Source organism: Balaenoptera ricei, chromosome 15 (genome assembly GCF_028023285.1).
Source record: "Balaenoptera ricei isolate mBalRic1 chromosome 15, mBalRic1.hap2, whole genome shotgun sequence".
NCBI lineage: Eukaryota > Metazoa > Chordata > Mammalia > Artiodactyla > Balaenopteridae > Balaenoptera > Balaenoptera ricei.
This window is the reverse complement of record NC_082653.1, coordinates 6,229,885-6,257,433: the sequence shown is the minus strand read 5'-3', so window position 1 is coordinate 6,257,433 and position 27,549 is coordinate 6,229,885. Positions and strand designations below refer to the sequence as shown.

Here is a 27,549-nt window from a genome sequence, read left to right as displayed (position 1 = left end):
TATGGGCTTCTTTGCTTACAGGTACCCATTGGACTCTGACTTCCCAGAGGCCAGGGACCTCCTTGATTTTCCTCCAGGTGTTCAGCAGCAGGGCCCCTGGTCTTGGGCAAAGACCTTCGCACACAGTGAGTGGGCTTTTAGGATTGTCAGTTGAATATTAACTGAGCACCCAGAGTTGGCTCCATTCTTGATGATAGTGTCAGGCACAGCTCTTGAGTTCTGGCTCACAGGGCCCCGAGCCCACGGATCTCCAATCCTAGGCTAGTGGTTCTCAAAGTGTGGTCCTTAGACCTGCAGTATCAGCACCACCAAATTCCTGCCCACCCCTCCCCCTCAAGAACTACTCAATCAAAATCAGAAGCTCGGGGGTTATGCCTAGCAATCCACCATTTAACAATCCCTCCAGGCAATTCTCATGCACATTAACAATTGAGAAGAGCATTGAGAACACTTGAGTTCTAGAGTTTAGGAAGACCGCCAATAAGGGTAGTTGGGTTAATTCCCAGCAGGAAGAAGGAAGAGAGTTTTCTGAGGCCCACTGTCATTCCCAAAGGGATCGGGCATTTCCAGTCGCCCACGTGGGGAGCTGGACCCCGCAGATGGTGCATTTAAGGCTCAAGTCAGATTTTCCCCTTTTAAATCTCTGCTTTCTTGATTTATTTTTATTTTTCCAAGTAGGACTTCATATGATTTATTGGATAACCATTTCTTCTTTCACTGATAGGAAAATGATACCCTTTATCATATACCAAATCTACATGTATAGTTAGGTGTTCCCTATTTGAATTTTTAAATGTTTCAATCTATTGAATTTTTTATCTTTGAACTAGAATCATATTGTTTGTTTCAGAAAACAAATTGTTTTATTTTGTTTTCAGAAAAAATCTTTTTTTTTTTAATAATGCTAAAAATGAGTATCGTTATTTCAAAAGTATTTGAGCACGTCAGTTATATCTCAATAAAACTGAAAGAAAAAAATTGTTTGACAACGTTGAAATAACAGCCAGTAATTTCCCACCCCTCCACCCGCTCAATCTCAGGCCCAGAGGCTAAGGTCTGGGTTAGGGTTCCCAGTAGGATTAGGGAACAAGAAACCAGTGGAGATGCCAGCATTTCAAAGAGAGTGTGCCCAGCCTGGGGACCAGAAATGGGGATGTTTGCATCTTTCCCCCAAACTTCCGGTGGTCCTGACCCTCTTCTTGGGAGGGTGGAGCCTCCGGCGTTTGAAAGGGCACCTCCGTCCTCCACCAGTCCCACCGTGGCTGGTGTGGCTCCAGAACAGACACTGGCAGCGTTGCACGCACGTCGCACATCGCAGTATCTGCCTCGGTGGTGCCTGGGAAGGTCACCAATCCCCATTTTAGAAAACAGTGTTGAGGGACTTCCCTGGTGGCTCAGTGGTTAAGAATCCGCCTGCCAATGCAGGAGACTAGGGTTCGAGCCCTAGTCCGGGAAGATCCCACATACCGCGGAGCAACTAAGCCCGTGCGCCACAACTACTGAGCCTGCGCTCTAGAGCCCGTGAGCCACAACTACGGAGCCCATGTGCCACAACTACTGAAGCCCGTGCGCCTAGAGCCTGTGCTCCACGACAAGAGAAGCCACCGCAATGAGAAAACCCACGCACTGCAAGGAAGAGGTGCCCCCGCTCGCCGCAACTAGAGAAAGTCCGCGCGCAACAATGAAGACCCAACGCAGCCAAAAATAAATAAATAAATAAATAAAATTGAAAAAGGAAACAGTGTTGATACCTAGACTGAGCGAGAGGCACGTCCGGAGCCTGAGAAGAAACAGCGACCGTGGAGAAGGAAGGTCGGGCCCAAGGGGCTTCAGCTCCCTCAGGACCCCCTCCCCCAGATCAGAGACAAACATGGCATGTATCCTTGGAAAGCATTTTTTCAGGATATACAACTGGTTGTGTGAATTAAGAAATGAAGTGTCGGAAGGATGTGTTATGTACCAATGGCAGACAGCAGTGGCGTAACTGAGATTCACCTGGTTATCCCAGTAACTCACGCTTTCCAGTCTAGCCTGAGAAAACGAACAGTAGAGCAGTTCCCCAGCTCCTCCATTTCTAACCTCAACGCTGAGATGTATTTATTAAGCACCTGCTCTGTGCCAGGCACTGCACTGGGCTCATTGCACAGTAGCTCTCGTTTTATCAGCACAGTAACTTTACAAGGCAGTTATCTGTATCATCCTTGTTTTATAAATGGAAAGACTGAAGCTTAGAGGGTTACTTAGTAACTCAGCCAACATCACCCAACCTGGAAGTGGCAGGGGAGGGATTCAAACCCATGTAGTCTAGTGCCAGACTGTGTTCTAGCTCCTCTGCTGTTCTCTGCTGGTCACTCTCACATAGTTTGTCTCTTGAATGTTTGGCGTATTTGTTTCTTATGGCTGCTGTAACAAATTACCATAAATTCAGGGACCTAAAACAGCACCTATGTATTCTCTTACAGTTGTGGAAGGCAGAAGTCTAAAATGGGCTGGCAGAGCTGTGTGCCCCCTGGAGGCTTTAGGGGAAAATCCATTCTTTACCATTTCCAGCTTCTAGAGGGTGCCTGCATCCCTTGGCTCAGGGCCCCTTCCTCCATCTTTAAAGCCATCACCCCAACCTCTGCCTCCGTCATCACATCTCTTACTTCTGACTCTCATCTCCTGTCTCCCTCTTATAAGAATCCTTGTGATGACATTGGGTCCATCCCGACAATCCAGGATGATTTCCCACCTCAAGACCCTTAATCACGTCTGCAAAGCCCCTTTTGCCGTGTAAGGCGACATATTCACAGGTTCCGGGGATTTGGATGTGGATATCTTTTGGAGGCCATCATTGTGTCTAGCACATTTGGTTACTTCCATTTTGTAGAATAATAACAAAAAGCATTTTTAATGCCTTCCTAGACCTTAATTCCACTGGTTTAATTCCACCAGAAAAACCTGCCAATCGAGCAAAGCTGGGTTATTATACCTCCTGCAGTAAAGGAAAACGCCACTTCAACAAAGTCTCAAATTAGGGAAATTAGGGAATGGTATTTATAGGGCTTTAGGGCCCTGGTTGGGTGATTTTAAAGCAGTTTTGCAAGGCAGCAAACTGGTTGGAATCGGGCAGTTTCTGACACAACAGCTTTGGAATGGTGGGCCCAGGGAGGTGGAGTTTTCAAAGCAGAGCTGATGCATAATCTTATCTTCCAGAAGCAGATATTTCGTGGAACCGGCAGCAAGTGACTTTTACCTGATCCCAGTATTGCTTAACACGGGGATTATGTGAGTTTTAGTTCTCACTAATTACAATAGTAATAGTTCCCATTTTTTGAAGGTCCTCCTACAGTCAGACAACTTGAATACATTTTGGCAAGGACGACAACCCTAAAGGCAAGTATTTCAGCCTAATCTCAGGATAGCATAATAATCCCCCTCATGGATTTGGGAGTCAAAAAGTCCTGCATAAAAATCCTACCTCGGGGCTTCCCTGGTGGCGCAGTGGTTGAGAATCTGCCTGCCAATGCAGGGGACACGGGTTCGAGCCCTGGTCTGGGAAGATCCCACATGCCGCGGAGCAACTAAGCCCGTGCACCACAATTGCTGAGCCTGCACGTCCGGAGCCTGTGCTCCGCAACAAGAGAGGCCGCGATAGTGAGAGGCCCGCGCACCGCGATGAAGAGTGGCCCCCACTTGCCGCAACTAGAGAAAGCCCTCGCACAGAAACGAAGACCCAACACAGCCGTAAATAAAATAAATAAATAAACCCAAAGTTAAAAAAAAAAAAAAATTCTGCCTCCTGCAAATATGGGCAGTTTCTTCATCTGTAAAATCAGGATAATGCTTCCTGCTCTGAGCGTGAAGGCGAGTATGCGGTGCTACGGCCGGTACACACCGTGTGTTCACAGGAGCAGGGGTCAAGCATCCTTGTTCGCCCACAGTAGACCTGGGTCATGCCTGGTCTCCCAGCATCATTATTAAAAGTGTCTTTTTTTTTTTTTTTTTTTTTTGCTGCACTGTGCAGCTTGCAGGATCTTAATTCCCCGACCAGGAATCAAACCCAGGCCCCCTGCAGTGGAAGCTCAGAGTCCTAACCACTGGACCACCAGGGAATTCCCTAAAAGTGTCCTTTTATTATTCTCAAAAGCATCCTATAGATGAAAAATTATATGGGCACTGTTCAATATAGTGAAGCTATGGTTATTTTTTCCACTCTGTAGGTGAAAGAGGGAAGTTCAGAGAGGTTAGGTGATCAGCTCAAGGCCACACTGCTGAGTGGGCAGAATTCGCCACGTCCGAGGTGCACGGCTGGCCAGGTGCTGTTCCTTCTGCCTGGAGCACCGCCCCCAACCTAAGCCCAACCCAATGCCACGCTTTGTGACTGTATATTTGTGTGATGTTTTAATTAAATCCATCCCCCCTAGTAGATCAGGAGCCCCATGGAAGCCAGATTGAGGTCAGTCTCATTAGTGACTGTACATTAGTGCCTAGAACAGAGGGAGCGCAGTGGGTCCTCCACAGAGGTTTGTCATTTGCATGCAGATGATCAGCTCGCTGCCTTATGAGTATTCCAGAAAGGGTGTAACTGTAAGCAAGGCAGCTTTTCTCTTCCTGAGATCCAGGCTCTCAGGAGCCGCCCCAGAGTTCTGGGAAGGCCCATCACCCCAGCCGGAAGAGTGCACTCAGTAGCAGACAAGACCTGCTCCCACTGTTCATCGGGGAACCTCGCTGTAGATACCCAAGAACTGGTGAATAACAGAGCTTTCGTCATACTTCCACCTGAAACGGCTCTGATAACCATCCACCTTCCACAGTAGGGTAGACACAGGAAGTAGGAGAAACTGTGCCCGTGCACCGGGCTCTCTTGGGTATGGTTTATACACTAGGCTGACCCCAAATGTCCCCAGCGAAAAGGATTGTTTTCCTGTAATTACCGTACTTTGGGCTTGGCCCTCACAAAGACACCGCCTCCAATTAGCTGGGATTTCTTGGCTCTGATAAAACAGTGTCTCCTCTTAATAGTAACAGATGTCAAGGAATGCTTTAGACCTTGGTCTTCCCTACAGGGGAGGAAATTAACATATATATGTATATGTACTTACTTAGATTCAGGGAATATATGATCATGGTATTAAAAGTTCCACCACCGTAGAAGAGTTTTAACAAGACAAATCTGAGCTGACCCCGTGACTCAGCAGTTTCAATTCCTGGGACCTCATCTTCAGAAACAAGCATCGGGATGCTCCTTTTATCTCTCTTTGTAACGACAGGAAAAACTGGAATAACCTAAGGGTCCATTAAGGGGGAAGAGGTTCAGCAGGGTGCATCCATACAATGGAATGTCTCCCAGGTGCTTAAAATAATGAGGCAGAAGCCAAAGATGACATCAAGGACTGTGGAGAGAACAAAGCCAGTGTTAAGTTATATGTGTTTGTGAATCGATACTCAGATGAGAGCCTAGAAATGCAAATGAGTTAAGTCTCTTCCCCCTCCGGAATTTAAAAAAAGATTGTATTCAAGTATTACTCGGGTCATTTAAAAAACACACACAGCATTAAAACGAACAAGGAAGTAGCAACTTTCAACAGTGGACGTTAGCCCAGCACAATACCACAATTCTAGCAGGTAAATGCTGGTGTTAGCAGCTCAGCTGCTTCCTTGGGAAAGTTAGACGGTTGTGCCAGAGCTGGGCAACAGGAGTACTACATTAAAATTAAAATCTCACCCAGATCCCTCTAAAAAAAGCTGAAAAATCAACCCCAACCCCATTCTGCATCAGATGAAAAGTCTTAACTATGTCAGGGGTTCCCATTCTTGGCATTGCTGACATTTGGGGCAAGAGACCTCTTGGTGGTGGGGAGAGGGGGTGGTGTCCTATATATTGTAGGATGTTTAGCTGTGTCCCTGGCCTCTACGCACTAGATGCCTACAGTAAACACCACCGCCCCCCAGCTGTGACAACCAAAAATGTCTCCAGACATTGCCCAATGTGCCCTGGGGGCGAAATCCGCCCTCATCCCCGCCCCTGGCTGAGAGCCGCCTGACTAGCGTGATCTGTGTTCAGGTTTCCTTGAGATCTTCCTGATTGGCATCTCCTGAGCTGGGGGAATTACTAACATCGACCCCTTTGACTCTCAGAAACGCCCTGTCTGATAAAACATGTAGTCACCCTGGCTCTGACCCTTCTCCCCACAAAAATGCACCGATGTTTGTGACCTCATCCTCCTGACCTTTGGCCCCCAGTCCCCTTGGGGGATAAAGAAATTAATACTTACTCGTAACTAACGCTTACTATGAGCCTCAGTCAGAAGCATCTTTAGTTAGATTGCCACCTCACTCTTATTTCACGGTCCACTTGTATTTTTCAACTTTTCCTTAAGGCCAAAGTAAAACTGGGAAGCTGTGAGGAATGGGCAAAGCGCTGTAAGGTATTTGAATGAAATTCCTTTGAGGATTTCAGCCAGTTCTAGGTTTTTACACTTTAAATACATTTTTTTTTTTTTTTTTGAGATCTCAGCACTGCTAGAGGGTGAGGGTTCCTCTTGCAATTCTATGAATAAATACAGAGTGATTGGATGTGTCAGGCACAGAAGTAATCCCTAGGGGTACAGCAGTGGACCACGGACAGGCCCCCCACGTCCTGGGGCTCTTATGCTGGAGTCAGGGCATGGGGTGTTGATATTGACCAACAGGCAATAAATAAGAAAACTGACAAATAAATGAAACACTGCAAATTGTGATCATTCAAATACCCCTCGGGAGGTTCTGCCGACCCTCCCACCTGCCTTATTCTCTTCCCTGGTGCTTGGCATCTCCTGACCTTCTCTGTATTTGACTCATTAGTTTATTAGGTCCTTTCAGTGGAACGGAAGACCCAGGAGGACAGGGGTTTTGGTCTGTTTTTTTCCCTGCTCCATCCTTAATGCCCAGAATAGCGCTGGGCACGTAGTACACGCTCCATAAATAGTTATGAAATGAAAGGTGGGGAAGAGACAACTCGGGGCAGAGCCGGGAATCACAGGGTGGAGGGACGTCGTGGACCCAGGTGACGGGGGTGGGGTGGGGGAGGCCAGTTTGAGAAGATGACGCATCTGACTCAACCCTGGTCCGAGAGGGGACCAGTTAGTCAGGCCTTCTCAGGGGCCGATGCTACGGAACCGTACATGCTGAACACACCACAAAGCGAGTCCCCCTTTTTTTTTTTTTTTTCCGGCTGCATTGGGTCTTCGTTGCTGCGTGCGGACTTTCTCTGGTTGTGGCGAGCGAGGGCTACTCTTCATTGCGGTGCACGGGCGTCTCATTGCGGTGACTTCTCTTGTTGTGGAGCACAGGCTCTAGGCGTTCGGGCTCAGTAGTTGCAGCACGTGGGCTCAGTACTTGTGGCGCGTGGGCTCAGTAGTTGTGGTGCACTGGCTTTGTTGCTCCGCGGCATGGGATCTTCCCGTACCAGGGATCGAACTCGTGTTCCCTGTACTGGCAGGCGGATTCTTAACCAATGAGCCACCAGGGAAGTCCCGTGAGTCCCATTTTAAAGTCAAGGCTGCCACTTTGGACGCTCATTAGGGGCTTTGCAGATACTGCTTCTCACCCCTCCCTTCCCCAAACCCCAAGAGGTTGAGCATGTTGTTTCCATTTTAGATGTGTGGAAACTGAGGCACGAGAGGTGAGGGAACTTGCTAGTGGGGGATGAAGATGGGACCGCAGGCCTCCCTCCCTGCACGGACCCGGGCAGCGTGTGGGCCCGACGGCCTGGTCCAGGCTCTCTCAGCCTCTTGCTGGCTCTGACGTTGACCACGCCCCTGGCCTGACAGAGCAGAGCCTGGGAAGGAGAAGGTGAGGCACTCAGATAGGCAGACACAGCCGGCTGGGGGTCCTCATCTCCAGTGGAAGGGTCACGGCCACCCAGAAGCTCCACTGACTTGTTGGCACCCCAGGCTGGGCACAGCTGGTCACCTCTTGCTCCCTAATCCCGCTGGGAACTCTAATCCAGACCTCTGGGAGGTGGAATTAGATAGGGAGTGGGAAATTGTACCCTTTATCTGTTGTTTCAAATTCATTTACCATAAACATATATCCTTTTTTTTTTTTTTTTAATATTTATTTATTTATTTGACTGCTTCGGGTCTTAGTTGCGGCACATAGGATCTTCGTTGCGGCATGTGGGACCTTTCCCTGTGGCACGCAGGCTCACTAGTTGTAGCGCTCAGGCTTAGTTGCCCTGCTGCATGTGGAATCTTAGTTCCCCGACCAGGGATTGAACCTGTGTCCCCTGCAGTGGAAGGCAGATTCTTAACCACTGGACCACTAGGGAAACCCCATATATTTTTTCTTTTATAATACTGATGATTCCAGTCTTTAACCAAAAAGTAAAATAATCTAGTACTAGAAAAGCAGACAACTCAATAGGAGTTTGAGAAATGGCAAAAGGTATCAGTTCCCATTAGCAGAGAAAGAATTGATTATTCAAAAAAATATTAATCAAAGACTTAAAAAAATGATGCATCATTTTTTAGTCCCAAAGAAGGACAGATACAGCCAGGAAGATGTATAAGGTGAAGTCATAGTAAAAAATAGTAGAAAGAAAAGAGAAACGATGACTCAAACACCAGGACTATGAAGAAAAAGGTGGACACGTTTACTATGTAAGAATTTCAGGGCTTCCCTGGTGGCGCAGTGGTTGACAATCTGCCTGCTAATGCACGGGACACGGGTTCGAGCCCTGTTCTGGGCAGATCCCACATGCCGCGGAGCAACTAGGCCCGTGAGCAACAACTACTGAGCCTGCGCGTCTGGAGCCTGTGCTCAGCAACAAGAGAGGCCGCGATAGTGAGAGGCCCGTGCACCGCGATGAAGAGTGGCCCCCGCTTGCCGCAACTAGAGAAAGCCCTCGCACAGAAACAAAGACCCAACACAGCCAAAAATAAATAAGTAAATAAATAAATTAATTAATTAAAAAAAAAAAAAAGAATTTCAAATGTGAAATATTTCAAGCATGAAGCAAGAAGAGGGGATAATAAATATCACGGCTTCCTGCTCGGCTCCTGTCTCACAGAGGACAGCAGAGCGCATTGAAACCTCGGGTGGTCTTCCGTAGCCACCCCACCTGTGAACTGTCCCGAATTTGTAAGAGATGTTTTTTCCTCCCCTCCAGCCTCAGTAGTGGCTGACAATGATGTACATTCAGTGCCGGCCTGTGTTAAGCTCCCCATGTAGATCACTTTATTTACTGGTCAAACGTGATGACCTTGGGCACCTTGGTGCTGCCCATGTGACAGATGAAATGACCGAGGCCAAGGTGCCAATCTGGAGAGTCCTTATTAAGAGGCGGCCTTGGCCACTCACTCATTAATAATCTGCATTAAACACTTGTGTTTGAGTTGATCTTTCATAATTTTTTACCACACAGATTCGGGGAGAGTGGGTGCTGGCCTACATCCTGTCCTCGGTTGCATCCACTCCCCAGGTGGGTGCCTGGATTGACCGTGGGCAACATCAAGGCAGGGAAGAGCCACAATTCAGGTTCTGGGTCAGAGCTCTCCTGCTGGGAATTAGCCCATTTACCTGAACTGGAGACCAGGTTTGTGCTGCCTTTTACCCAATATTTTTTTTTGGCCGCGCAGAGCAGGGACCTTAGTTCCCCAGCCAGAGATCGAACCCAGGCCTCCTGCCGTGGAAGTGCGGAGTCCTAACCACTGGACCACCGGGAAATCCCCATTACCCAATACTCTTGAACTGAACATTGACCGGCTCAGATTCCTTTTAGCACAAGGCCTGGAACGTGGAGGTTCTTACTGAAATAAGGAAGAGGAGGAGACAGTCTCTGTACTCAGGGAGGCCAGAGTCTGGTGGGGAGACCCACAAGGAAAGAATCACAGAGGAGCCCCTCCCCCCGAGAGGGTGGGAGCTCCCCTGTGACTGAACATCCCGGGTGCAGAGGGCAAGGGTGGGCTGCGGTGGGAGGGGGCAGGGGGCAGAGCTGAGTCTTGTGCTAAGGCCATTTCTGTTGGGCTTTGATGTCCTTGCTTGTGTGTTCGGTCTTATTTTTTTTTAATATTTATTTGGCTGTGCCAGGTCTTAGTTGCATCACGCGGGATCTTTAGTTACGGCATGGCATGTGGGGTCTTTTTACTTGCAGCATGCGAGATCTTTTTTTTTTTTTTTTTTTTAGTTGCGGCATGCATACTCAGTTGTAGCATGCATGTGGGATCTAGTTCCCTGACCAGGGATCGAACCTGGGCCCCCTGCATTGGGAGTGAGGAGTCTGGACCACCAGGGAAGTCCCTGTTTGGTCTTATTTTTCATAAAATAATTTTTTCTTCCAGTTTTATTGAGATGCAGTTGACATACAGCCCTGTATAAGTTTCAGGTCTACAGCATCGTGATTTGACTTACATCCATCATGAAATGATTTACCATGAGAAGTCTAGTTACCATCTGTCACCATACAAAGAGATTCCATTATTAATGACTATCTTCCCCATGCTCTATATCATCCCCAGGACTCATTTATTTTGTAACTGGAAGTTTGTACCTCTTAAATAAAAACCAAAATAATTGGGTTTTAATTATAAAAGTAAGACATGTCCATGATCCAAATAAATCAATGTACAAGACCACACAAAGAGAAAATAAAAAGTAGACACTTTGATGCCCATGTCACTCACCTCCCGATTTTATTTCCTATGATTTTGTAAATTTTCAAGTATTTGATTCACAGTTAATTTGCAAAACAGATGATCACATGCCATGCTTATCCCCAAGCCTGGGGCAGCCCCCCTTGGGAAGCTGTGCTCTAATGTTCCATCAAGGCTCTAGAAAGCGCCTCAAAAATATACCTTGCAGTTGTCCCCCTGCCCCACACACCATCCAGCATCAAATCAAAATTCACGCATTGCGTTGGCCTGTTACGTTTCCTTAGTCTCTGTAACCTAGAACAGGCCGAGGTGCCGATCTGGAGAATCCTTTTGCCCCTGGGAACGGACCTCCTGGGGTGTCTCTGGCTGCTTTCAATTCTCCTCTCTCCACCCTGCACATACGTGGAGCTCCACCAATGTCCAGGTTTTTGCTGACTTTCCCGGGGTACACATGGAGGGTTAGTGGAAGGATCACAGACTCTGGAGACTGACAGGTCTACTTTCTATTCTGATACTGATGTCTCCCGGCAGGGTGGCCTTGGAAAAGCTAAACGGTCTCTCTGAGCCCCATCTGTCCACTTTACAGATGAGGAAGCCAATGTCTGAGTCATTGGGTTGTTCTGAAGATGAAAACAGAATTCATTCAATAAATATTTTTAGGCTCCTTGATTACATCCGTGGATGCAGAAAAGACATTTGATAAAATTCCATACAATTTCAAGTTTAAGCAAATCAACAACCTTTTTCTATAAGAGCAATTGAGCCTGATAAAGGGTATCCACCACAAATCTAGAGAGAACACATTTTTTTTTGTTTGTTTGAGGCTTGGGGGCTGCACAGTGTAGCTTGTGGGATCTCAGTTCCCTGATCAGGGATGGAACCCACGCCCCCTTCAGCGGAAGCACAGAGTGCTGACCACTGGACCCCTAGGGAATTCTTAATGGTGAAAATGTTTCAATAAAGTTAGGAATAAGACAAAACCTTCTCTATTACTGCTTGTATTCAACACTACACCAGAGGTCCTGGCAGGGTCCAGGGACAATCTTTCTGTGCTCTTGTACATTGATTTATTTGGATCACAGGTATATCTTTTTAAAAATAATTAAAAACCAATCACTTTATTAAAAATACAGCCAAACACACAAGCAAAGGCCTAAAAGTCCAACAGAAATGGCCTTAGTACAAGGCTTAGCTCTCCTTACTCCCCAGTTCCAAGCCAAGCCCACCCCTGCTGAGAAAAAAAGAAAAAAGAAGGAAGAGACTATAAGGATTAAAAGGAAAGAAACAAAAATGTCATTATTCAATGATAACATGACTACATCAAAAATCCAAGAGAGGGCTTCCCTGGTGGCGCAGTGGTTAAGAATCCACCTGCCAATGCAGGGGACACGGGTTCGAGCCCTGGTCAGGGAGGATCCCACATGCCGTGGAGCAACTAAGCCCCTGCACCACGACTGCTGAGCCTGCGCTCTAGAGCGCGTGTGCCACAACTACTGAAGCCTGTGCGCCTAGAGCCTGTGCTCCGCAAGAAGAGAAGCCACTGCAGTGAGAAGCCCGCGCACCGCAATGAAGAGTAGCCCCTGCTCGCCACAACTAGAAAAAGCCCGCACGCAGCCCGCACGCAGCAACGAAGACCCAACGCAGCCAAAAATAAATAAATAAATTAATTAATTAATTTTTAAAAAATCCAAGAGATTCAACAAACCATTACAACAAGTAAAAGAGTTGCATAAGATTACTGGAAAAATGATTAATATTTTAAAAATCTATAGAATTTCTATACACAAGGAAATAAGAACTAGACACATAGTTAAAATAATGATATAGCAAAAAATGATAGAGCAACAAAAATAATTAGGAATAAATCTAATAAAAGGCATGTAAAAATTTTTGGAGAAATTTATAATACTTTGCTAAAAAACTCAAAGGAAGTTTTACATAAAGGTCAGTTTTCCTCAAAATAACCTCCAAATTCAAGGGAAGCCAATAAAAATACGTTAGTGAATTGGCCCAAAAACTTGGCAAGGGTGATTTTAAATGCATAAGTCCTTTATGGATTTTAGACTCTAGAGTCTGGATTTTAGCCTTTGGAATTTTGTTACTTTGTAAAAGATCAAAGAAGAGTCAAGGCAATTTTGCAAAATAAAACAAGAAAGAACGTATCTTAAAAGATTTTAAACTTCCTCTAAAGCTAAGTGGTAAGTACAACAGGTGGTATCAGACTAATGTACTAGAATAGAACTCAGAGAAGACCCACACTTCTGTGGGAACGTGTATATGACAGGGGTGAAAGGACAACTTGGTACAGAGGAAATGGATTAATTGGCAAACCGTTCTGTGTAACTGGCTATTATAAAAAGATAAATTAGATTCCTGTTATTAGATCATTCACTAAATAAATTTCAGATGGATTAAAGAACTAAATATGCAAATGCAGCACTGAAAACTTTTAGAAGAAAACAGAAAATATGATATTAGGGTAAGGAAGGATTCTTAATCAAGATAAAAACAACAAAACTATAAATAGAATGTTGACACAATTGCATTTAACAGGGTTTCTTTTTTTTAATTAATTAGTTACTTTATTCTATTTTTGGCTGCGTTGGGTCTTCATTGCTGCGTGCAAGCTTCTCATTGCGGTGGTTTCTCTTGCTGCAGAGCACAGGCTCTAGGCGTGAGGGCTCAGTAGTTGTGGCTCGTGGGCTCTAGAGCGCAGGCTCAGTAGTTGTGGCGCACAGGCTTAGTTGCTCCGCAGCATGTGGGATCTTCCCGGACCAGGGCTCAAACCCATGTCCCCTGCATCGGCAGGCGGATTCTTTTTTTTTTTTTTTTTAAATTTTATTTATTTATGGCTGTGTTGGGTCTTTGTCTCTGCGCGAGAGCTCTCTCTAGTTGCGGCAAGCGGGGGCCACTCTTCATCGCGGTGCGCGGGCCTCTCACTATCGCGGCCTCTCTTGTTGCGGAGCACAGGCTCCAGACGCGCAGGCTCAGCAGCCGTGGCTCACGGGCCTAGTCGCTCCACGGCATGTGGGATCCTCCCAGACCAGAGCTCGAACCCGTGTCCCCTGCATTGGCAGGCAGACTCTCAACCACTGCGGGCAGGCGGATTCTTAACCACTGCGCCACCAGGGAAGTCCCTAAACAGGGTTTGTTATGACAAAAAACCAAGATACTTGATGTGAAAAGTCCATAATATGTGCAGTGCTTCAGAATACAGGATATAAATCCTAGAAATCAAAAAGAAAAAAGTTAAGCAAAAGAGCAGTAGAAAGTAGAAAAATAGGCTGTGATGTGAAATAGATGTGAACAGGCAATTCATAGAAAAGAAACCCAAGTGAGTGGGCCATTTGTTTTGCAAATTAACAAAATATTTCAAAATTTAAAAACAATATGTGAAAATTAGGAGGTGAATGGCTAGGGGAATAGAGAAATTAATCTTTATTTTCTGCCTTTCTGTCCTATTCTTGTTTTCTGAGCCATGCATATGTCTCCTTTATTTTTTTCTATGTCTCATTTTAATCATTAAAAACCACTTATTTTAGTATGCATAAGTGTAAATATATTAGCACTGGCATTTCAGACCAGAGGGAATTGTAAGTCTGCGGTCTCCCACTGGATATGGGGTTCCATATCCAACCCCACTTCCTGTGCCCTACATGCGAGTTGGACTCAGTGAAGGTCAAGGTCCCGCTGTCAGAGCTGGGCTCCTGAGAGGGCTTCTTTGCTTACAGGCCTCCCCACTGGACCCGACCTCCAGGGGCCCCATGCAAAGACCCAAGCACGGGGTGGACGTTTAGGAAATGTCTGTTGAAGGAATCATTAGCAATACTTACTGAGCACCTACTGCTGGCTCATCTCATGAGGACTGACTTCATAAGAGCCTGTGACACTCACACACAGCTGAGCCAAGGCTAAAAGCAAGAGGCTGGGGGATCTCACATTCCAGACAGAGGTTTGCAACCTTGACCTTCCATCAGAATCTCCTAGGGGATCCCTGAGACCCACCGCCAGTTTCTGATTCAGGAGTTCTAGGGTGGGACCCGCTAATTTGCATTTCTAATGTTTTCTCAGGTCATGCAGATGCTGCCTGTGGGGGAACCAGGCTTTGAGAACCACTGTTCTAGAGTTTAGGAAGTTGGCCAATTAGGGTAAATGGGCTAAATCCCAGCAGGAGAGGGGAAGGACCATTCCAGAGGCACAGCCTGCATTTCGGCTCTTTCCTGGGCTGCAGCTGCCCACTGTCATGCCCACAGGGGTGCTGCATTTTCAATTGCTCCCTGGGGAGGCAGCCCTGCTGAGGACAGTGTTTGGGCCAGCATCCATTTCGGGGTTTGTTTCCCTCTTCCTGTGGGTTCCCCAGAGTCCCTCTGCCTAGACCTCGGCCTCAATTACCGCATCTGTTAAATGGGGATAAACTGAACTCCCAGCATGATCGGGTTGGGGCAAGAATTAAGGGTAACGCCGTAGGGAATGGAGCCCAGAGCTGGGCACTGAGCACTCAACCATTGTCAGCTACCGTTGCAGTTTTGCATTTTCCTGTAACAGAGTTACCTGTGTCAACACAGATGGAGCTCCAAGATATATCCTTGAGGGGAAAAATGCAGGTTGCAGAAGGATACAGAGTTTTATTCCTGTATATGATTCATGGAGCCCTATATGGCAAATAAAAGAATAAAAGCCGGCAAAGAAGGAAATACTCCAACTTCTTTTTGCCTGGGTGATAACTTGCTATATTGTTTTCCTTCCTACACTGGGAGGGGAGCACACAGGGGGTTATGCTTCCATTTTTTAATATCTAAGATACTTCATTTGAAATTTTTAGGTAGTATATTTCATCAATGTTTTTTCTTTATGTCTTGGTGTTTAAGTCACATCCATGACTAAACTTTTTCTTACGTCTAACACTTTATACATTTAACTCTTTGCTATAAGTGTACTCTTTTTTGGAATAAGGAGTTAAGTTTTTCCCCAAAATCCTTCTCCTTAATGTCACTTATTGAATAATAGATTCTCCACTGGTGTGAAATGATACCTTTTACCATTTACCAAAGCCCCATATATATGTGGGTAGGGTATTAAGTGACTTATTCAGTTCCATTAACTTTTCTGATTGTCCTTGTACCAATACCAGATCATTTAATAAAAAATTAAATTGGCATATTTGTCAATAGAGCACATGTTCATGGTAAACGATGTCGGCACAACACACGAAGAAGGTAGTTTCCCGCCATCCCCAATCCCACCTCCCAGCGATAAAGGTCTGGGTTAGGGTTCGTGGCAAGATTAGGGACGAGAGCCCAGATGGGGTGCCGGCAATTCAAAGGCAGCCATTCCCAGCCCCTTATCAGCAGGCAGGTGTGGGACTTCCAGTCATTTGCTAAGATTCTCGGGGCTCCTCATTCATTAGCTGGAAATGGTGCACCTTTGGGGCTAGCAACAGAATCAGCTGTGACTGTTATTTCTTTAACCGATGACGAAAATGAAGTCCTAAGCCATTAACTGTCTTGTCCAAATTCATGCTGCCAGTTGGTAGGTGAACATTTTCAGGTTAGAGCTGCATAGTAGGACACGTACGTACTATTCCTTTTGCCTGGACCATCTCTCCTCCACCACGCTTTCACACTTTGTAATTCTGTATATTGGATTGAGGCCAGAAGCACACGGGGGCAGACACAGGTCTGTTGGGTTCACTGCTCTATGCCCAATGCCTGTAATCCTGGGAGATGCCGGAGATGCGTAGTAGGTGGTCAGTGGATATTTGTTGATTGACAGGGTAATGCTTAACCTACTGCCTGGAGCCTAGGAAAGGCTTAAGACATGCTAATAATTACGTGCTAGAGGGCATTTGTCTACAGACAGGCGCCGGTCTCCAAGTGGCTGGCACGGATGTTCTCAGGCTGCTCAGAATGCCAGCAGCACAGGGCGCATTTCGTAACGGACGAGCCTGTTTCTACCACTCATCTGCGCAGGCGCAACAGTGCTGTTTCTCTGAGTGCTGCTGAGCCTGTGAGTAACAGAGCCTGCATCATTTTGGTTGCTTTTATCTAAACTTTGGTCACAAGCCACCTTTCACAGTCAGCTGGACCCAGGAAGTGGAGAGAAATCACGGTCACCCGCCGGGCGCTCTCCGACGCAGTTCGTGTGCCAAGGCTGTTTGGTTCTCACGCTGGGCGTCCAGGCTCACGGGCCTTCCCTCAATCACCGCACTTATGGGGAGGGGGTGCCTCCCAGATTCACTGCCCTCTGAGAAGATGAAAGTTCTAGATTCTTCTACAATATTTTCTGTTACTAGAATGACAAACCCTTCTGGTCTCGGTCATCCTCCAGACGTCCTCTACCCCAGGAGAAAAAGTATTGGTTGTATGTATTGAATAATTTGAATTCCACGAAGTGGACTATTCTGCAGGTATTTTATAAAATGAAACATATCGATAGATAATAATGCAGAAGCATGGCCAAGAATATTGCTGGGTGGTAAATTTGTGTAAAATAGCAAATAGGGCTTCCCTGGCGGCACAGTGGTTGAGAATCCGCCTGCCAATGCAGGGGACACAGGTTTGAGCCCAGGTCCGGGAAGATCCCACATGCCGCGAAGCAACTAAGCCCGTGCGCCACAACTACTGAGCCTGCTCTCTAGAGCCCACGAGCCACAACTACTGAGCCCTCACGCCTAGAGCCTGTGCTCCGCAGCAAGAGAAACCACCGCAGTGAGAAGCCCGCGCACCGCAACGAAGAGTAGCCCACGCTCGCTGCAACTAGAGAAAGCCGACGTGCAGCAACGAAGACCCAAAGCAGCCAAAAAAATAAATAAATAAATAAATAAATAGCAAAGAATAAGATCTTTATAAAAGCTGTTTGCAGAGATATATACTTCAGTATATAGAAAAAGGACTCCAAGAATTTATCAGTCATCTGGGGGTTAAACTCAGGAAGAAGGTTTACTTCTAGGAGAAAGCCAGGGAGATGGACATTTATATGTTCTGGAGCTGTACAGTTATACATATTTCATGAATGTTTTATAACCAAAATATATTCATGCATTAGTGGGTAATTAAAAAAAATACATTGAAACAAACAAAAAAACCCAACAGAAAGTTATAAAGTGGGAATAATGCAAATCCCTGTCCCACCCAGTCATCTACGCTCCACCCTCCCAGGTGGCCACCACAAACAGCAGTTCTTTAGATCTGTAATCGTTCCTTTTGTGAGTAAATATTTGTGTTCAGAGAAAATGTTAATAGCGTTTTCTGCGGTGAAGTTGGATGGTTATTCGTTGGGTGCGGCCCCAGGAGAAAGGAATTAAACCACACCTCCCACAAAAAGGAAAAAAAGAAGAAAAGAAGGAAAGAAGCCACAAATGGAACACTTCTTTCTGAATGTGATCTCCTGTGCATGTTACGGAGACACAGCTGTCAACCTCCGTCTTTTAAATAATAATGGTGTTAATTAGAATCATACTAGCGGCTATTGTGTGCTCGACCCTGTTTCAACTCTAGCTAAACTGCCTTCTCTTGAAAATGGAGCTCACATCTTATTTCCATTTTATTTGTTATTATTATAGAACGTTTTCAAACCCATCCAAAAGGAGAGAGAATTGTACAGCGACCCACCCTTCACCCGGACTCGTCGCTGTTTCAGTCACCACCACTTTCTGCCCCTTGCTTTTCGTCCATTTCTCTCCTCCACTCCCCCCATCAATATTTTAAAACGAACCCAGACTTTGTATCATTTCACCCAGAAATACTTCAGTGTGTGTCTCTAACAGATAAAGACTTTCTGCTTGTTTGTTGTTATTCTAACCCTGTAACCCCAAAATGGTTATTACTCCCGATAGAAGTTAATAGTAATTTCTTACCATCTAATAACCAGTCACTCTTCAATGTTGTGTGTTTTAGTCTGGCCAGAGGAAGACCTGAACAGTTTTGAGAAATCGCCCAACGCCATAAGGCATTTAAACAAAAATAGCAAGTGAGATCCCTGAATGAGGGCCACCACATCCCCAGGATTTTGTTAGAAATGGAAAAATCCCAAACCCAGACCCATGTATTGATAAACCAAACCGCCAGTTTAAGGAAAACCATGGGTGATTAAAGTCTCTATCTATACTGCATAGCATGTAGTGGCCAGCGCACCCTGGATTAATCCACTTTTTCCCTGAGATCTGGATCTTGCTTGGCTAGAAGAGATGTCTCCTTCAAGCCTTAATACCCACAGTAAGAGCCCGACATGCTGCAGGCATCAACCAGGTTCTTGGGGACAGAGAGGTCCCCACTGTTCTGAAGCTCTCACTCTAGTGGAAGAGACGGACAGCAAATTTATAATTAAATAAAATAACTGCAAGTTGTGATTGCTCCTATATCAGCTGGATGAGGTCTCTTCTGACACCCTGTTTGTTTATTTTATTTTTTATTTTTATTGAAGTATAGTTGATTTACAATGTGGTATTAATTTCTGCTGTACAGCAAAGTGACTCAGTTACACATATATGTACATTCTTTTTTATGTTCTTTTCCATTGTGACACCCTGTTTAAATTGCACCGGCGGGCTTCCCTGGTGGTGCAGTGGTTGAGAATCTGCCTGCCAATGCTGGGGACATGGGTTCGAACCCTGGTCTGGGAAGATCCCACATGCCGCAGAGCAACTAAGCCCGTGAGCCACAACTACTGAGCCTGCGCGTCTGGAGCCTGTGCCCCGCAACAAGAGAGGCCGCGACAGTAAAAGGCCCGCGCACCGCGATGAAGAGTGGCCCCTGCTTGCCGCAACTAAAGAAAGCCCTCGCACAGAAACGAAGACCCAACACAGCCAAAAAAAAAAAAAAAAAAAAAAATTGCACCGGCTCCTAAGGCCTTGTCCCGCCAACCCAGCTCCCCGCCCGCCTCGCCCCTCCTGCTTCACTTTGCCCAGTGGTCCTCACCTCCAGATGTTGGACCTGGATCTTTCCTATTTATGTGTTCATTGCTTTTCTCTTTGGCTAGGATGTGAGGTGTAGGATAAATATTTGCTGGATGAAAGTCTACTAAAAGTTTTTGAACAATGAAGGAAAGCACTTACTAGTGATCAATATGAGTCAGCTATTCTTTTAAAAAAAAATCTATTTCATTCCTACCCACAGAAGAGTTCCTATGAGGAAGGAGGCTGATACAAACAGCAACTACAGAAAATGACTTGCACTGGACCCTGCGGTGGGTGCATGCCTGCACCCCAGGCCGTGTCCTTCGGAAGAAATCCAGGAAGCCCGAGGCCAGAGCGCAGGTGAGTCACTGAGGACTCTATGCCCTTGTGGCCATCCTCCGGGTCACCCGTCTGGATTTTTATTTTTTTCACCCGAGGGCTCTGCATCAAGAGGCTGGTGTTTTATTGTCCCTCCTAGACATAAAAGGGACCTAATCTCAGCCTCATCAGTATAAAGATCTCAGGTGTCTCAAGATGTGTCTGTACATTCAGAGTAATTCTAAAATTCAAGCAAGAGTTTTGGGGGGAGGAGGGAAGAGCGTAAGGTTGAGGGCTGGAGCAAAGCAAATACTGATAGATTCTGAAGCGCTCATGCAGGATGAAGGCAGTGAGGCGAGGCAGGTGTAGAAAGAAGGCTGAGAGCTTTCGCGCTCCATCTTGGAACTGGGGTGGGAACAGAGTGTTGAACTAACACGCAGGACAATGACAGCCCCACGCCTGTAAGGGAATCTAGGAAATGACAAAGGCAGCACTTCGAATGGAAGGGATTTTAAAATAAATGCTAATGGATATGTTTTTGTTTGTTTGTTTTTTATATTTTTTTGGCCACGCCGTGCGACTTGTGGCATCTTAGTTCCCCAACCAGGGCTCGAACCCGCGCCCCTTGCATTGGAAGCTGGGAGTCTTAACCACTGGACCACCAGGGAAGTCCGCTAATGGACATGTTTATCCATTTGCAAACCGTAGCATGAGTCTTCCCCCTTCAACCTCAAACACACACAAATATACACACCACCGATTCCATATGGGTTCAAAACCCAAACCTAAAACACAAATTCAGGGAGAATCCTTGAAACAAGACAGGTAAAAAGATAGTGTGATGGAAATGGGAGCAAATAGCATGGAATACAAGTGGTCAGTCATTATGGGAAAAGTTGGTCACTACCGTCTTGACCCTCAGATTGTGCAGAAGCTAAAAAATGAGACAGAGCTCCAGGTACTAATGCAGAAGAATAGCCAGGAATATTGCTACATGGAAAATTCATGTCAAATAGGAAAGAATAAGATCTCCTTTATAAGTTGTGTGCAGAATATGGGCTTAAACAAATAGAAAAAGGATTCAAAGGACACTTCCCAAACTTCTTAATCATGGTTACTTGGGAGAAGCTAGGGCGTTCATTCTCATTCTAACGTACAAACGTGACCTTGTGAGGACGTGGGCCTTCTCGACACGATGGGGGTGTGTAATCGGTTGCAGCATTTTAGAAACTAAACGTAGCATTAGTTACAAACTCTTCTTGCGTTTCCCCTACAGAATGTACCTGTATGATTCTGCAAATCCCACAGATCCTATGGGCAGTTGCTCCATTACATTCTGCGGCACAGAAGAGTCTCCCAATTCCTCATGGCACCCAGGCCTTAAACAGCCTGTGGGTGGCTTTTGTTTGGGCCATGGGCTCTTTGAAAATGTGACTCAATCAGGTAAGTGGTTTGGCACCTGGTGTCAAAAGTCTCACACTTGAGCACACAGGACCTGCCCGGCCTGGAAGGGCAAGTCTTGAACCTCTGGGAGCCTGGGGTCCCTCCTGTGTGCCATGGGGTCACCTCCACAGGTGCAGGTCCCACCCCTCTAAGACACCACGCCCCTTCACTTCCTACCTCTGCCTCTCCTTCTAATACCTGACCCATCTTAGTTATGAGGTTCGTGGTGGTCCCCATGGTAAGCTCTGGGGAGCAGGACTTGTGCTGCTTTCCTTCCCCACCATCCCCCAGCCTGACCTGGTACCCAGAGGTACTCATAGTACATCTGCTGCAGGGACGTGGGACACCCCTCATTCACCACCCGGGCAGCCTCAGAAGAGCACCTTATTTACAAAACACCCGCTGGTAGGACAATGTTCAGTGGAGCTCTGGAGATAACAGGAGGAATGTTAGTGCACAACTGAAGGATGGAGCTCCTAACCCCACCTTAGCTCCCAACTTGTACTGCCCCAGGGCCTTGCCTTCACTCCCCTTGCCTCTGCTTCCTCTAAAGATCTGCTCTCTGACCTTCTGGCCCCTCTTGATTTCAGCATCGCCTCCTCTGGGAACCTGCTTCACCTCCAGAACAGGCCAGGCTGCCTTATACCCACAGCACCCCTGTCTCTCCGTGGTGTCGCCGCCTCTGTAAAGGTTGGGTTAGCTGTGTAGTCGTTTGCCAAGATTTTGTCTCCCACCAGCGATGCGAGGCCCCAAAGACAGGGGTTGGAGCCTCTTTTGTTGTCTGTGAGCTTCCCAGCACAGGACCTGGAACACTGTAGGCTCTCCATAAATATTTGTGGAATGAAAGATGGAAAAGAGACAACTCCCAACAGAGATAGGGAATCGCAGGGTGGAGGGACATTGTGGAGCCGGGTGACAGGGGAGAGGCCGGTTTGTGAAGGTGACACGCCTGACTCAACCCCGGTCCAGGAGGGGACCAGTTAGTCAGGCCTTCGCAGGTGCCGATGCCCCAGAAACACAAGGACACTGAACACACCACAGAGTGACCTTTTAAGGTCAAGGCTCCCACTTCAGACACTCCCCACGGGCTTTGCAGATACTGCTTTTCGCTTCTCTCTCTCCAAACCCCAAGAGGTTGTGAACGCGTGGCCCACAGCACCCAGAGGTTTCTGCTCTCATGGGTGCAGCTCTGCCCTCTCTCCCTCCCTCCACTGGTGTCTGGTTTAAGACCTTGGTGGAATTTAGCACCCAGACTCCCTGGGCTCCATCAATGTCAGGGCTCTGCCAATTCCCAGTGCTTGGAAATTAACACTGTATCCCGCCCCCCATCCATGGGGAAAACTTTTGGGGTGTCAGGCCAGTGGAGATTTTATTTTATTTATTTATTTTGCATATTTACTTCCAATTTTATTTTTTAATGAAAACTACTTAAAAACTTATACATGCTCATTATAAGGAATATAGACACTATAGCAAATACAACAATAAATGTTTTAAAAGCTCCCCAAATCCTACTATCTAAAAATTGTTACCGCTAATATTAGGAAAATATTATTAGATACATTTTTCTTTGCATTTACAGAGAGGAGGATGGACGGACAGGTGAAAAATGATATCTCAGTATAATTTTCATTTGTATTTCTCTTATTAGGAGAGAAGTACAGAATCTTCTCATATGTTTAAAAGTCATCTATACTTCAATACCTGTGTTTTATTTATATTTCTTGCCCAATTTTCTATTGGGGTTGTTGACTTCTTATTTATTTGTAGTAGATCTTTTTACACTACATAAAAAATCTTTATATAAGGTAAATTAGCTCTTTGTTATGGATTCATTTAATAATGTGCTGGATTTAACTTTTAGTGAGTGGATTGATTTTTTAAAATTAATATTTATTGCAGTATAGTTGCTTTACAATGTTTGTGTTAAGTTTCTACTGTACAGCAAAGTGAATCAGCATACATCCCCTCTTTTTTGGATTTCCTTCCCATTTAGGTCATCATAGAGCATTGAATAGAGTTCCCTGTGCTACACAGTAGGTTCTCATTAGTCATCTATTTTATACATAGTATCAAGAGTGTACATACGTCAATCCCAATCTCCCAGTTCATCCCACCACCCGCCCTCCCTAGAAGATTTTAAAAGTTCCTTGAAGGATACAGGATGTGCTGTAGGGTCCTGGATGTGTGGTCGATGCTCTGCAGTGTTGGGTTTTAACACTGATGGCTGCTGCCATCAGCCTGGCACTGGAAGCCCGACCCCAATTCCCCCTGCCCACTCCCTTCTCCCACCACTGCCAGCCTTCTCAGAGGTGCAGAGGCAGACCCCTTGGCCTCCCCAGAGACTGTCCCTGAGCCATCCGTTCCCCTTCAGTCGGATAGAAGGAGAAACTCAAATCTAGAGGTGGGACCATGGGGGCAGGTGGGAGGGGATGGGTAACCTGCTCAGAAAACCTCTGGCCGCCCACCCACAGTAGGTGCAAAATAACAAACAATCGGGAAGGTTTCTATCGTATTCGTAGCCCACGCTTCCTTCCGCAGTGCCAGGTACTCTGCTCACTACTCTTACGAAGGGATCCTAAGCAGAACATTCTTATGGGGACCCACAACTGTCTCATTTACAAAGGAAGAAGCTCTACCTGTCAAGAGGGACAGGGCTGTCCTTGCCCGCCTCCCCCCTTTCTTCTGGGGACGCTTAGAGCAGTAGATCTCTTATCCTCTAATGTACCCAAAAACGTAATTCTTTTTAAAAATTAATTTATTAATTTTAAAATTGAGGTGTAATTGACATACATTACATTAGTTTCAAGAGTACAACATAATGATTTCATATTTGTATATATTGCAAACTGATCACCACAATAAATCCAGTTAACATCTGTCACCATACAGAATTATTTTTTTTCTTATGATGAGAACTTTTAAGATCTACTCTCTTAGCAACTTCCAAATATGCAATACGATATTATTATTTTTTTAAAATTAAGTAATTAATTTATTTATTGGCTGCGTTGGGTCTTCATTGCTGTTCACGGGCTTTCTCTAGTTGTGGCGAGCGGGGGCTACTCTTCTTTGTGGTGCGCGGGCTTCTCATTGCGGTGGCTTCTCTTGTTGCGGAGCGCGGGCTTTAGGCGCGCGGGCTTCAGTAGTTGTGGCTCACGGGCTCTAGAGCGCAGGCTCAGTAGTTGTGACGCATGGACTTAGTTGCTCCGCGGCCTGTGGGATCTTCCCGGATCAGGGCTTGAACCCATGTCCCCTGCATTGGCAGGCGGATTCTTAACCACTGCGCCACCAGGGAAGTCCCAATACGATATTAATAAGTATAGTCCCCATGCTGTACATTACATCCCTGAGACTTATTTTTTTATAACTGGAAATTTTGACTCCCTTTACCCATTTTGCCTGCCCCCCACACCTCTGTCAACCATCAGTCTGTTTTCACATGTATGAACTTGGTGTTTTGATTTTGTTTTTGTTTTTAAGATTCCACATATAGGGACTTCCCTGGTGGTCCAGTGGTTAAGACTCCTCACTTCCAGTGCAGGGGGTGCAGGTTCAATCCCTGGCTGGGGAACTAAGATCCCACACACCACTCAGCCAAAAAAAAGATTCCACATATAAGTGAGATCATATGGTATTTTTCTTTCTCTGTCTGACTCATTTCATCTAGCCTTCAAGGTCCATCCATCCATGTTGTTGCATATGGTAAGATTTCATTCTTTTTCACAGTGGGATAGTATTCCATTGTATGTATATGTGTGTGTATGTATATATATATACACCAACCACATCTTTATCCATTCATCTGTCGATGGACATTTAGGTTGTTTCCTTATCTTGGCTATTGTCAAATATTTCAGAAACACAATTCTTGATTCATTTACTTACCCACTTATTTATCCCTTCATATATCTATTTAATCATGCAGTAAATGAGCACCTGCTTGGTGGCGAGATACCAAGGGCACCAAAGGGCAGAGATTCTCAGTTTCGGTCTAAGGACCTCTTTACATTGAAAAAAATTACTGAAATTCTCAAAAAGCTTTTGATTATGTGGGTTAGCAATAGTTACTGTATCAGAAATTACTGAGACATTTAAAACACTTATTTGAAAGTAACAATAATACACACCCATTACATATTAACCTAAAAACATATTTTATGAAAAAAGTCACCATATTTTCTAAAACTAAAAAAAAAAAAAAAATGTAGTGAGAACAGTGGTTGGGATTTGTTTGTTGGGTTGTTTTTACATTTTACAGCTCCCTTTAATGCCTGGCGCAATAGAAGGCAACTGGGCTCTCCTGCCTGCTTCTGCCTCCAATCGGTTGTGATAGTACACATCACGTAGCCTCTGGAAAATTCCACCGAACCGAGTGAAAGAGGCAAATGACATCTTATGCTGTTATGAAATAGTGGTGCTCTCGTGACCCTCTGAAACAGACTTATGGACTCCACTGCCACAAGGACACACCAGCCAAGGGCAGTAGGACCAGACAGGGCTGGGGGTCACCAAGCAGCCTGCAGCGGCCCTGTAGGCATGCAGCCCTCTTCTCCCTCTCCCTTGACCTCCTCCCTTTGTTTCCTTCCATCCCTCCCCGTATTCCTCTCCAAACTTCCCCTGCCTGTTCCCCTGCTTGGCCAGGTAACTCCCTCTGGAAGCTCAGCATCTCAGCTCACCTTAGGCTTTTCAGACTCCGAAGCCTGTAGCCCTGCTTTTTATTTGGTGTATGGCCTTAGGCAAGTTATGTAGCTTCTCTGACCCTCATCCACTCCCTCTTCAAGGTGAGGAAACTAAGACCTGACTCACAGGAGCATTTTGTAGAGTCAAAGAGATTTTATAGTTAACCAATGTTAATGATGTGGCCTCTCTCTGCTGGCACGTTCTATACGCAGGGAATGGAACAGACAGACTCTTAGGCCCTCAAGGATTCTACGTTTTAGAGAAAAGGTGCATTTTCATTCATAAAACAAATAAGTATCAGGTACCTCCTATATGCCTGACACTGGATAACATATGTAAAGCACCACAGTTCAGATTATTAAATTCTATGCAGCAGTTTTTAAAATGAGGTATTAGAATATGGTTAGAACTTGAAGATACATTATTAAGTAGAAAATGCAAGTTGCAGAATGATATAGGAATATGTAGTACCATTTATTTATAAGCATGCAAACACATCTATTTTTTTCTCTTAAATATCTAATGTTTAGGGGCTTCCCTGGTGGCGCAGTGGTTAAGAATCCGCCTGCCAATGCAGGAGACACGGGTTCGAGCCCTGATCCGGGAAGATCCCATACACTGCAGAGCAACTAAGCCCGTGCGCCACAACTACTGAGCCTGCGCTCTAGAGCCCGCGAGCCACAACTACTGAGCCCGCGTGCCACAACTACTGAAGCCCGCACGCCTACAGCCCATGCTGCGCAACAAGAGAAGCCACAGCAATGAGAAAGCCGCACACCGCAACGAAGAGCAGCCCCCGCTCACCCCAACTAGAGAAAGCCCGTGAGCAGCAACAAAGACCCGACACAGCCAAAAATAAATAAATAAAATAAATTTGTTTAAAAAAAAATCTAACGTTTAGCTATTAATTACAAATCTAATTTCCCTTATATAAAGAAATCATGTATTTTTTACCTGATACATGTAAACATCATTTGCAAGTATAAAGACCTGAAATAACTTAAAATGGATTTACAAAATATGTTATTTAAAATATATTATTACAAAATACATATTACAAAAGTTATCACTATACTCACACTGAAACCTATTGTAAAACATCAGTCGCATAGGGCCAATTCATTTCTTCATGATTTCCACACTTGGTTTAATTACTCCCTTCCTAGGGGTCAGTTACATTATGGCTTTCACTTTTTAAAGTTGAGACATAATGTATATACGGTAAAGTGCCACATGAGTATACAGCTCAATGAACATTCACAGAGTGAATACACCCTTGTACCCGATACCCAGATGAAGACCTAGAACATTCCATCACGCCTCACGGTCTCCTCCTGCCCTTTCCAGTCCCTGCGCTCCACACAGCTAAGTTAACGACTACTCTGACTTCTACCACTGTTAATTACTTACACCTCTTCTTGAACTTTACCCTCCCCGCCCCCCAGCCCCATACTCTTTTTTGCCTGGCTCCTTTTGCTTTAATATTATGTCTGTGAGACGCATTTTGTTAGCGGTAGTTTCTTCTTCTTTGCTGGCGTGTAGAATTCTGTTGTATATGTACATCACAGTGTATCCATCCTACCGTTAATGGACATT

General features: G+C 45.6%; 1 long non-coding RNA gene across 1 annotated transcript in view; it reads left to right on the top strand.

The window, feature by feature from the left end:
- LOC132349141 (uncharacterized) overlaps positions 1-26,793 on the top strand; it is a 33,437-nt gene extending 6,644 nt beyond the window's left edge. The window contains exons 2-5 of the long non-coding RNA XR_009497622.1: positions 19,730-19,869; positions 21,104-21,270; positions 21,861-21,960; positions 26,484-26,793. This is a non-coding gene — a long non-coding RNA (uncharacterized LOC132349141). The remainder of the gene's footprint in view (positions 1-19,729; positions 19,870-21,103; positions 21,271-21,860; positions 21,961-26,483) is intronic.
- The last annotated feature ends 756 nt before the right edge of the window (positions 26,794-27,549 follow it).